Genomic DNA, 13,602 nt, shown 5'->3' with positions numbered 1-13,602 from the left:
TTCAGAAATTAGAAAATCTTTGACCATCAAAAACCAAAACAATATACAATGAGAGTGCAAATGTATCATTAATGAAAAAGCTGTTCTAAGTTAGCAGAATGAAACTGACAATTCTGGAAAAATCTTATAGCATTTACTGCCTAAAAGGTGCCATGTTACAGCTGATAGTGTGTTATAAAATGATGTTTTTTAAAGGAAAGACATTGCTCTAAGAAAGAAAATGTGGGTTCTGATGAAATTTAAACCCCTGAAACTAGCACATTATGTTGCAGGAAATAAAATTATTTTTTAAAGTGGAACAAAGTGCAACTGAGGGGGTAGAGTTCACAAAAGTGAATTTAGAAAATGCTTCAGAAGTGAAGCTTCCTACCCAAAGGCCAAAGGAAAGCAGATGAGTCAAACAGGAACATTTGGTGACTGAGACAGTGATTTGTTACACAGGTCTGATGAGTGAAAAAGTCGTTTTACAAAATTCAAGAAAACGAACCGTTCTATCAGTGGATCAAGGAGAAAATAAAATGAAAAGCTTTCTTTGAAGTTTTTGAGACTTGACTGCTTTTGTGTTTCAAGCTGAGAAGGCTGTTGTGGGCTGGGATAGAGTTCAGTGTCACTTATTAAAAGAACGACTGTGTTTTGTGGAGGGTGCTTCAGCGCCTCTAATTATGGCAAAGGAGCTGCTCTCCCCAGAAAGAGGAGTCTGACTCCAACTGCACTTCTCACTGTCTGAGAATGACCATTCAGCATGATTAACAGTTCTCTAAGAGTCTCCTTCAGAGACCGAGAAAATTCAGTGGGACAAGTAATTGACATTAAGCTTCACAGCTTTTGACTCCTGCAGCTATTTGCCATGTCCGTGGTTTTTACATGGTAAATTACTCACAATAATAACTCAGGATTATATAAATTTAACCATGCATGTGAAACATACACCAGTGGTGTCAGAATCAGGATCAAGGCTATCAGTTCAAAGGTGTGCAGTTGCTGGCTCCCATGGAAAGGGATGAGATGGCACTCAACCAAATGTTTCAGGATAAAAGTAAAATGTGAATTACCTTCGCTCGACTCCAACTTTCGCAAAGCACAAGACCTTTGGTGGATCACTAGCTGCTAGAAAGGTGACTTTAATTTCATTCTGTCGGTCATATCAGTACATCCTAATCTTAATCTATATCTGTATCTTAATCACTGTGCTGTAATCAGGTCATGTCTTTTTAGTGTTCTTCAAAATTACTAATTGCCCTTTGTAATCAGGCTGCTGTGCTAATTGTAAAGTTTCTTCTACAAGTGTTTTCTCTAGTTTGTGTAGGAAGAAGAAAAGAAAGATTTTGCTTGTAATTTCAAGACACTATAAAAAAATTATTACTGTAACTTCTTTCTAAATCATATACACTCAGATTGTTTCATGAATTGTTTTTCTAAAAGCCAGAAAATAAGAGGCAAAAGTAAAGAAGTGGCAGGATAAAAGTTTGATAATGCAATATGGTCTTCACCACAAGAAGAGCATGATAAGAGCTAGAAATTGTAGGATTATAGTCACAAATAAATTTTGTCTTTTGGTCTTAAGCAGTGTTAGTATTATTTTTTCCATATACAGACTACACTGCTTACTTTTGAACTGTTTTATTTATAGCAAACCTTCTTACCAGCCTATATCTCTCTGGTTTTCCTTTGCTCTTGGTGGTCTTTGTATTTGACAACTATTTTTGAACTAACTTTTTTCTACCTCACATGAAGGAATAAAGTCAAATTGTTCTGTGGCATAAATTCACAGCTGCCATTTTGCATTCAGTGCTGAAGTGCCATTTCCTTTACAGGAAATAGCCTATATGTGTGTGCATGTGTGTGTGTATGTTAAAAACAAGAATATATATGAAAGTGCTCTAACCCCTTGGAATGTAGTGCTGAGCAGCAATGCTGTTGGAGAGAAACCACAAACAGTGAGAAACCCAGTAATTATTTATCATAAATAAGCATTTAAAAAATCAGACGTAATAAAAATTAATTTTATAATGCCACTTCTAAACAGCAAGGCTTTAACTCTACTATTTAAAACTTTGTTAAAATTGTGAAAATTCAGAAAGCAGTGTAGCTTGGTAACATCAAGCAAAGTGTTTTCAATGTAACTCAAGAGCATTTTGTGCGCTGATTCTCCTGCTCTTGCTGGCAACCACTTAACGACTTCAACTACTTCGGAAAACCTAGAGCAGGACAACAGTGAAGGGAAACATTAAAATGCAGTAATAACCTATAATTTATGGCCTATCTCAAATTTCCTGAGGAACTCAGGCTAAGAACAGTCTAGTTTTTATCTCTGGAAGAGTGAGAGCAAACTGCTGACCCACAGGCTGGAAGCTCTCCATTTCTACTAGAGGGCTCAGCAAGGCAGTCATGAAAGGACACCCTGTTTCCTCATCGTAACAGCAGGGCATAGACTACAAAATCCATGTAATAAAATATAAAATAATGGAAAATATAGAAATAAATCCCTGGAAAATTATATGGAAATGAGTATCATGAGAAATGAGAATGCTTCTCTTTGCCCCAAGTCCCTATTTGTTTTTCCAGGTGAAAAAACTGTGAGTTAGCAAAAAGCTCTGTGTGTTTATTAAAAACTATTAAGCAGTAACTTTGTACTCCACCATTACATGCCTGGCTGCAATGGAGAATTAGCGATACCCTTTTCCACTTTGGTAGGAATGTAAACAACTCCACAACAGATGTTCTTTATAAGGACAAAGCCTGCTATTTGCATTGTGATATCTCTGTTTGAGTCTTATATCCAAGATTTTGTTTAATTCCATCTGGAAAGGCTTCACTGCATCTCTTTAGCTTACTAAAGCAAAGATTATTCTTTTATGGGTTTAAATCAAAGTTTTCTTTTTAATTTGATCAGAAAAACACACCACCTGCTTTCTTTGCTGATTGGTTACTGTGCTGTTATACAGGTATCCACATTGTTCCTCTGCAGTGGTTTAGTGTCTTAAATATATTTCATTTGTTTCTTTTACTGAGTCTGAGAGTCTATCCTAAAACTTTTATGCTCTGCTCTTCTGTACTATTTGGATAAGCAACAAATGAGGCTCTCATTTTGAAACATATATCAGAGCTCTTATTTATCTTGGCATAAGGGTAGTGACTTGCCTAATGAAGAAAAAATTTTTCAGATCTGGAGTGCATATCACAGTACAAAACACAGCCTTGGATTTGCATTTTCATAGTAAATTTTCTTAATTATTTATATGGGGAAACTGTAGCTTGCTTTACATCAATACTGCTTGCCCCTAAGTTGGCACCCAATGGAAACTACAACAGAAACAGAGAATAAGTACTTTTTACATTGTTTGTATCTTCCATTTATAAAAGAGATTTTTTTCATTTTGTATTAGCAGAAACGTAAATGAATTATCCATCAAGTTGTAGCATCCTATAAGAAGATGGGTGGTAGCATTAAATCCTCTGAAAAATGGGCTGTTAAAGAAATACTTTGAAGACTGCGACCTTCATGCAAGAAAGTAATCTTGGATTGAAATGCATTAAACAGTCTGTTGAAAAGTTCATTTTAATTGATTAATTATGGTATGTCTCCTATAACCATATAGCACCAGTATGCCAGCTTAGCTCTTTTTGTCTTACAAATTTTATCTTAAGCATAGAAAAATGTTAATAAACACTGAAAGAAAAAGTAATAATTTTACAGTTAGTTAATCAAAGAAAAGAAATTTTCTTTAATTTTTTTCCATTTCAGTCTATTCTCAGAAGTTCACATACAATCCTGTGAAATTATCAGGTGAGCAGCTGTTATTATTTCTTCTAAAATATTTCAGATTTTAAAATAATTTTTTTCTTTAAGCTCTATTTCTATTAGATGTTGCACTTGCAGGAAAAATATGTGCAGATGACTGAAATGAAATGGCTTTATTGTCTTTATTCATAACAGGAGTGTTATTTAGTGCTAGGTTAGATAACTTTTATACTTTCACTGTTTGCATTAAAGCCAAATGAGTTTCTTGCATACTGAGAATAGTTCTCATGTGAAACCAAGAGTCGTCCAGTACACTTTTAGGCTTCTCTGATAATAGTTTTCATAAGATTAATTTTATGGTTCCATCTGTGTTCCCTCTTAAAAACGTGACAACTTCCTTAGACATTCAGAAAAGTTGGATACATGCCCATGGGCTGAACTAGGCAGCAGTAGAAATTATTTCACGTTCCATGCAAATGCCCAGACCAAGAAAGTCTGAGGAAGGACTGTCTCAGTTTGACTAAAACATATATCCTGAATCTGAAAACTTGCTGTACTGAAACTGCATGGTCTCATGAAACCTCTTATCAAAATACGGCCAGATGGTATTTTTTAGTGACAAACTGTTTTCCAAGAAAGTTTCAATTCTAATCATTTATTCAGAAAAAAAAAAAAAATCTATTGTCCCTACTCCTTCAAAATACCTGCAACCAGTTTTCAGAATGTTGTTTTCTTTGAGGATATTGTGGAAAAGGTACATTCTACCTGCAGGTTTTAAAAGCTGCTCTGTAAAATCCAATCTAATAAATAAATCTCTATAAAACACGGCCCTCTTCTTTCTGCACAGACCTTTGTGGGCAGAGGTACACATTTAATAAAGAATTAACAGTGATAAATAACACTACATAAACTTTACTGCCTATTGATCCCGGTGCTATGCTGTAATTTCATCTTTTTTAAAGGTGGCATAAAAAAGGAGAACCTAGAGTTTGGATTCTATCCCTTCCATATTCCTTCCCATTGATGCTTCTGGAAGATTAGCTACCTTTAATCCTGAAATTTCAAAGGCTTCATGGCACACATCTGCATACATCTGCCAGGACTCAGAGCATAGGCATGAGAATAAAAGCATTCCATTCAAGTAGAGTAGAAAGTCACAGCTGCAGTAAGCATGTATTATCAATTGTGCTGCATTCATAAATTAATAATTTGCATTGTATTACAGTCACTTCTTTCCAGAAGTATTAAACATATCTATTCACAGATTGTGTGGAAAGTATATAAATAATTCTGCTGGGTTTGTCTTTTTACAGCTTGTCTTTTGAGAAAGAAGATAACAGAAGGGAAGTGAATTAGAATAAGTAGCAAAAATACTGCTCCTTTTAAAATAATTGCCTTTTTCCCATTTTGAAAATTAAATCAGAATATTTAAAATATCTGCACTAAGTCAGTTCTTTGAATACAAAATTAATATCCATAGTTGAGGCTGCAGAGTTTATAAAAGTGAATAATACACACTGTTTTCATATGTGTTTTCATGCATGCTTTGGCCTATTCCTCTTTCTTTTAAAAAATACATCATATCTAGGCTGCTGTTTATGTTGTTTTTAACCCTCCTCTTCCACTGCTAAAAGAAATAAACGTATCTTAAATGCCAGTTTCAAAGCAATTGTTGTTAGTTGTGAATGCTATTAGATCTTCCAGTGCTGCAAAAAAGATAAATAAAGAATTTAGAAAAGGAATAAAAATAAGGTGCTTAAGGGACACAGAGCAATGGAATTTTCCCCAAATGAGCTATCAGCTAAACAGAGCCTATCTACTGCCAGAAAATGGAGAGGGTTAAACATTTCAGGGCACTGGAAGAATCCTGCAATGCTGATTTGCACTGAATGCATTTGTAGGGATTTTATGTGTATCTGTTCAATTCAGGGCCAACTCAATACAACTAAAGGCTAATAATGTTATCCCCCATATTCATGAAAAGGAAAAAAGGTGGTCAAATAAAATGCAGGCATGATGCTTTGACCTCAACACCAAGCAAGATCTTAGAGTAGATTTTGAAGGAAAAAAAATTACCAAGAACCTAGAAGTAAGTGGAAAACAGAAAAAACTACAGCATGTTTTTATCAAGGACAGATTGTATCAGACTAACTTCATATCTTTATTTGATAAGATAATTGTCCCAGAGAAGAGTAATGCAGTAGACCTAATCTACCTTGAGTGAAATAAGGCATTATATTGTTTGTTGTAGCAAGTTATGGAAGGGGGAAAAGATGAGCTTTAGTGCAAGCACTGAAGGTGGAAGAGGAACTGAGCAAAGGGTTATATTAAATATGGTTCTGTTAAAAATATCAAAATGAAAGGAGTTTGCTAGCAGAATTCCTCTAGGACTGATCTTGGCACTGATTTAAGTGGTATTTTTTAACTTGGTGAATGTAAGAGAATGGGTATGGCATTAAGAGATGACACAAAATTGGAATGACCAGCACATCAGAAAAAATAAATGACCTCATGGACTGACAAAATGGAAATCTAATAGTATAGAAATTAGAGGGCGGTGCTTGGGGATTAAGATCATGTTCTTTTACTATAGCCTGGTGTCCAGATAATTGGTGTCAATAGGGAGGTGAAGAAGTTTAATGCATTAATCAGCTGTGATGTGACATGAGCCATCATTGTCATGGCCATGCAGCAGTTTCAGGGTAAATTGGGTGAAGGATTTTCATTGAAGACAACAAAGTGTTAATATTGCTTTACAAGGCATTGGTAAGACAACTCTCAGAATATTGTTTACAGTTCTCATGACCCACATTGATGCACAGCAGGTGCAGAGTGGGCTGGTTAGGGGAAAGGAGTACCTGTTTTCTCAGCTGAGACTAAAATAGCTTATCTGGCAAAACAAAGCTTGAAAGGGCATATGGTTGTCTTTAAAAGTATGTGTGGGGGTAGATGTGAGAGAAGGCAACTTTTATGTTAAAGGATAACACTATTTCAAGATCAGATACTTACAAACAATTATGAATAAATGAGAAATTTAAAACAAGGTTCATGGCAATCTGTGCAAAGCTCTGGAACTGCTTACAGACAAGGTCATGGAGGCAGGGCCCTGAACTGCTTCCAGATGGAAATTTATAAATTAATAAGGGGCATGTGTGACATGATGAAGAGATCATGTGTCAGAATATAAAGTTTGTGATATAAAGCTTTGGATAACTACTGACATTGCCAGAGGAGCTTAACTGGAAGCTTTTTTGTGTACTTTCTTTATACAGTCCCTAAAAAGAAAAGTTTCCAACTGGTCCATGTGCCAACCCTTCTATTCTGCATTCACCAGGACTTTTATGTTCCTTTTTGGTGCAAAGTACAGGAGAAGGGGACTGCCCTTTCTTAAATGGCAAGATTAGAAGCAGGCTAAAATGGGGCAATTTTTTAGGATGTCAGGTGTTAACAAGATATAACCTACCTATATGCTCAGGGTTAAACTGATCACCTGATTGAGACTGGGAAGTATTTCTTCTCCAAGTCATAGCGGTTGGGGTTATGGAAGATACTGTATTCCTCTCTAACAGAAATTATCTGAAAAGGTATATGAGTGTTTTCTTTGTGAAGTACCTGCTCTTGCAGACTGGTAAGATGTGACTGATCAAGAAATCTCATTACTTTAATATCTTCTACTGTCCTCCAGTGTTTTTCAAACTTTTATTCTCCTGAGGTATGAGGGGGTGTAACTGTAATGTAGGAGATTATTTCAGTATATTACATGTTTGATCAAGGTTTGCTTTTTCAGATTTTTCAAGAGTTTCCTCTGAATAAGAAAATTTTACATTTGTTGAGGTAGCAAAGAGATGAATAAGAGGTAGTCAAGGATACTTCATAAGTATTGGTAAGTTTGAAAATGAAAAAGTTGGTAATTTTTGTGAACCAGAAATTCCTGGGACCTTACAGCAGGAAAGCCCTATAATCAGTGATTCTAGCTCAAAGAATCCAAAAAGCATTTTAGAGGATTTTATACTTTGTTAACCTGGATTCTAAGGGCTTTTTAGCTTAGGTATTACACTAATACACTTACAGATGCCTCACCTTATTAAATGATTGAGATTCTTCAGACTTTATAAAATCCATTTACACATTGTTTTTCTTCCAGTTTCAGTTTCTTGACAACTGCTACCTGGAAAGAAATGCTTGAAAAGTGGTAGTGCTTTATCTCATTAAATGTGTAGGGGGCCTATGGCAATCAGGCTCCTAACTCACCTGTCATAGTTAAGTAGATACAATCAAATGGGGTGTAAATTTACTGTATTTATAATATTTAATTCTAAAGATTGCTTTTTACACAAATATGGATCCTCAAACTGGAGGCCTCACAGGCCATAATTGTATAAAAAAATCTATTGAGTAATTCAGTGTGAATTATTGACTTTCATACCTATGCTTGTAGTGGTTGAGTTGACATCTTTCTTGCTACTAATGAAAACAAGATACGTGGTGCATCTCTGTATTGCTTCTTGAATTCTGAATAAATGTACTTTGAAATTTTGCAGTTTATTTTTCATAACCTATACAGTGCTGTAAGTTCTGAGATAAGGTTTATGCCTTGCAATCCAGGAAGCTGAAGTTTGAGAGGGTTTTTTTTTGGTTACTAAATGACAGTGTAATCTACTGCTACTCAGTCTGTCCCTCTCTTTATACTTCCTTTCAAAGAAAATAGCAGATTCATAAGTCAGGTCAAATCTAGTCTGTATCTGGCTTTTTTGTGTCTTGTTTTGATAAATTATCTTTTAAGAAAAATCATAAAAAATCTTGTAAAAATATTTTATCTATATTACTATTATACATAAGTCTTCACTGAAAGATAAGTTGCCTTTCAGGGAAGAGGTGGCCTGAGACATCTATAGAATATTTATGTCTCTAAATCTGCCAGTCCTCCAAAATCCTCTTGTGCAATTTACTTTGAATTAAGCAAATGCTTAGCTGTCTGCTGGTGATGCAAACAGCAAAATCACCAAATTAGTTTTCCTTTGTTCTTCATACCATTGTGTCTGAGGAGTCCAGGGTTACAAGCCATGGAACCTTGTAAAAAATAGTTGGCAACTGCCTGGAATACAGAACTTTCTAAATTCAAATTCCTCATAGAGAATGGTTTCTCCCACACTCCTCAGTCCTGTTTGAGTACCATCTGGAACAGCGGTAAAATAAAGCTAAACTCTTTTCACCATCCTTAATTAATAAATCCAGTTGAAAATAGCTTTTTTTCCACCTAATAAATTGTGTGATTAAATTTAAGCTGAAAACTTTCTGTTGAGTCATTGTTGTGGTTTAACTCCAGCCAGCAACTAAACACCACATAGCTTGTCTCAGTGGGATGAGAGAATCAGAAAGGTAAAAGTAAGAAAACATGTGGGTTGAAATAAGAACAGTTTAATAATTAAAATCAGAATAATAAATTGGAATTAAAAGGAAAATAACAAAAAGGGAGAAATAAACCCCCCAAAAAATGCATGATGCAAATGAAAAACAATTGCTTGCCACTGACAGAATGCTGCCCAGCCTGTTCCTGAGCAGCTGTCCCCAGCCAGCTTTCCCCCAAATTTCTATGCTGAGCATGATGACCCCTGCTATAGAATATCCCTGTGGTCAGTTGGGGTCAGCTGTCCTGGCTGACCCTCCCAGCTTCTTGTGCACCCCAAGCTATTACTTTTTCTTCTTTTACTTTTTCATCTTGAGTTCTTTTAACTCAGAGTTTGAACTGAGATGCAGGAGATTGAGTATTCTTGTTTATTATATCTTATCTGTAACACAGCTGCACAGAGAGTGCCTCTTTGTTGGAAGGATGGAAAATGGCCGTGAGTTTTACTCTTCCAAGATTTTTAAAGTCTAAACTAACCAATTATGACATGCTAAGTAATATGTTTTTACTTACAATCCAAATACTAGCTTTTCATGTTCTGCAGTGTGGAACTTTTGACCCAATGACAGAACATTCAGGTATGTGAAGAAGAAGGAGAAAAAAGAAGACACACATCCACACCCCAAATCCTCCATATTGTAACCTATTCTTACCTATATGTTCTAAACCTAATTTTCTACATTTCTACATATTTCACCCAGTGACATAACTTTTAATTACACAGCAACAACCTCAGCATTATCACACAATTTAGGAAACTTCTCCCAGGGTTTTGGATTGATTACAGTGTGTTTCTGAGGATCACTGCCTCTCAGCACTGAAAGGCTGAAATTCTCAGAATTCAGGATTCCAACATCCAGCCTCCTCGCTGATGGGGTAGAGAAAAGAAGTCCTTGTATGGTGTAAGCACTGCTCAGCAACAACTAAACAACTAAATATCAGTGTGTTATAAATGTTATTCTCAGCCTAAATCCAAACTCAGTACTGTATCAGCTGCTAACTCTACCCAGCCAAAACTGGAATGGTCATTTTAAGCTGGCTTGTTGGTTAGAAACACAGGACTTTTTGAAAGCAATGTCATTTTAGCTTTTTAGATACCCTAATACTCCTCTCCTACATGCCCCAGCCTCTATTGTTCTTGTCTAAGCTATTGTCATCAAACATTTATTTTCCTTTTATTCCACAGGAAAACTGTGATACATACATCAGAGCTTTCAAGCCTTGATTTCCTCGTATCAAAAAAGTCCTGCTGCTAAGCAGACACCAGGCTCTGCTGGCAGGAAGTCACTGACCTTCTTGTGCTCTTGCTTGTATGCTGTACACGTGTCCCACAGATCACCTGAGATGGAGGAGCAAAGTGTTTGGTCACCTTCTTTAAAGCTCCCTGTTGGAAACCCAAGCAGGGCTGAATTTGGAAGTCCACCCACAAGATGGAAAGTTAACTCTACTATGTCTAATTGCCAAGGTATTTGTATGGCCAGTACAGTATTTCACTGCTCATTTTAATCACCAAGATACTGGGTTTCTCTGCAAAAGTGTTGGATTGAGGCCTTGAAATATGGTAAGAATATGGTGATTTGGGTTGAGGAAGACGAGTATCCCAAGGGATAAGAGGAGTTTTAAATTTTAAGTTAATTTTTTTTTCACTTTTAGCAAAGATCTAAACCTCAATTTTAAATTAATACTGGCTGGGCAGTCAGTACATTTTCAGCTTTTCTTCAATACAGTGTCTCTGTGCTGAAGTGAACTATTTTAGATGTCTGAAAAAACATTGCTTAATGCCTGCAAGCACTGTCAGAAATCAATAATTTTGAAATTTGTGCTATTTGTACTTTAGGGTTGGCATATCACTTTAATTCAGTCTGTTTATAGTAGATTAAAAGTGGGTATGGACAAGTCTCACAAAGCACATAAATGCGTTAAATTATATTCTTTTAATTATAGAAAGAACATAATTTTGATATTTGCAATATTAACTGGATGTTTATTGAAGCTCTGCAAAAAAAGGGCAAATTCAAAAATCACAGGAAATAGCATTGTTTTGGTGATGATGTGGAACTTGCAGATAGTGACACCTATTACCTTAAAATTTTTTCAAGATTGAAAATATTGTTAGAATTAAAAGAATTTAAGAAAAAAAAAGAAAAAAACTCTGACTAGCTCCAGTCATAAAGATTAGAATGTAATCAACTTCAGAAACCATGATATTAATCACTATTGCTTTGGATTTTTGAGATTCTGTGAACATCATGCTTACATTTCATTCTGGCAAGGTGCCATCATTGTACATGTTTAAACAAGTCTGCATTATTTTGTTATAAATAGTGTTCTACTGGATAATTAAACAAGTCAGAAACTTGGAGGGGTCACACTGTGAGTGTATAGGTAATTTGTTACAGCTTTAAATTTACTGTATTTACATTTTATCTTAACATTTTGTCTGCAAACAGTTTTTTCTTCTTTCATAAATTAATAACTCAGAAATTCCTATGAAAACGAGTTCATCAGAAACTTACTTCTTTCCCTTACTTGGGGCTGAATATTCCTAGTCTTTTTGCCATTTATAAAATAAGTTATACAGCTCAACTGCTCATGTCTGCAGCCATTGCTGAGTTCAAAAGTATGGCCTTTAGAAATGTTCCTCAGGGATGGCTTTGGTGTGGAGAAAATGGTAATTCCACATCCATATCCCTCACAGAGGGACAGGTGGAGTGTGAAGTCCTTCACACGTGGTTACTTTTACTCTCAATTTAGGACACAGTTTACTCCTGGGTATTCAGAATACTGTTACACGATAATGATTCTCAGGATCACGTTTAAAAGTCTGCATTGTTATTTTTCACATGAATTACGCCTGCCATTAAAACTGTACGATGGATGCAGACATGCAAAAAAGCTTTCTTTACTGGTGTTGCCAGTAACTCCATCCCTCTAAAGCAAGTGCTGTAGATTTAACTGTGCATCACATGATTAAACCAGGAAAAGTTCTTGGACAGACAGAGCTGTAGTTGGTGTCATGAATGCTCAAAGAAAAGGGAAGAAACTGCAAATATCATCAGCTGGGAGTCTGGCTGACACTGAACTGTGCCCAGTCAAGTTCACTGCTTTTGTGTGTGCACTGCTCCATCAGAATTCTACAGTAGCAGCAGAGAAGCCAAGTAATGGCATTATGGGGTATTTTAACAGAACAAACAGGTCTTGATTTTCAACACTGTTTCCAGCTGATAGTCAATTGGATTAAAGAAGAATTATCTCATCATAAGGTTCTTCCTAAACTGTATTAAAAAACCCCATGTGTTAATAAAGGAGACATTGTTGATGATTCAAGAAATATTGTCTTTTCATCCCATACTTATTGAATACCTTTTATGACTAAACCTCAGAGTTCAAATCCTGATGTTTGTTCATTTTTTTCTGTAGTTTTTGCAGCTATTCTGAAAACTGTGTAAACAAACCAACAAATACCTCTCCCCAACCACCCCAAATTAAAAAAAAAATCCACCACAAGCCAAACAAAAAAAGCAACTCACCAAACCATGCAATCCCTCCTTAAATCCCAACAAGGCACAAAACCTCACACCCTCCCCACAAAAAAAACCCAACAAAGCAAACAATAAACCCCCAATATTGCTGCACCTTTCATAGAGATTCTGTGACGTGCAGCCAATTAGAGATATCTGAGAATAATCAGTTTTGGTTTCTCAAGGCATTCACAACACTAGTTTCTTCCACTTCCATTTTCCCTTGATTGATATTCTTTCACTTCCAATATAAATATCTTGTGACATTCTGTACCCAAAATTTCTTACCTCAGAGGAAGACTGATGAAACAGAGATTGTAGAAATTAACACTGACAGAGTCACTAACCTTTTGAGAAACTTCCAGTAAAATTACAATTTTGGTGATACCATCAGGAGAAAAATTTATTTCAGTCGTCAGGGCTATTCTAGCAAATGTACAGAAAATATGGCTTTGAAAATCCAAGATGATAATTTTGCCTTTGGTCACTAAATTCTAAAATGACTTTAACCTCCATACATCTTTTTTGACTTCCCTACACAGGGCAGGTGTCAGGGCAGATTTGGTCCCACAATTTAGAAGAAGATATGTACAGTAAGCGAAAGCAAAATGTTCCTCCATGGTTTAGCATGCTTTGCTCTGTAAATGTGTGTGTATCCGGTGTAGCACGAGCAGTGAAAGCTGAATACCCATCTCTAGAGCTGTGCATGTTTGAACAGAAAATCTCACCACCTTTAAACACCATTCTATATACAGCATTTTCATCGCTTTCAATTAAAAATGGGAGGGAAATGAATTTGCATGTAAGTGAAGCAGTATGCAAATACAAGATACCAACATTCTCATTTTAACATGGATTTTCTCAGATGCTGTTCTAGAATATGGTTTCAGTGTTCTGAAATGCTCATGTGGCTATGTTGTAAAGCAGTGTGG

This window comes from Coloeus monedula (genome assembly GCF_965178545.1).
Source record: "Coloeus monedula genome assembly, chromosome: 8".
NCBI classification, from domain to species: Eukaryota; Metazoa; Chordata; class Aves; order Passeriformes; family Corvidae; genus Coloeus; species Coloeus monedula.
Note: the sequence above shows the minus strand (reverse complement) of the source record.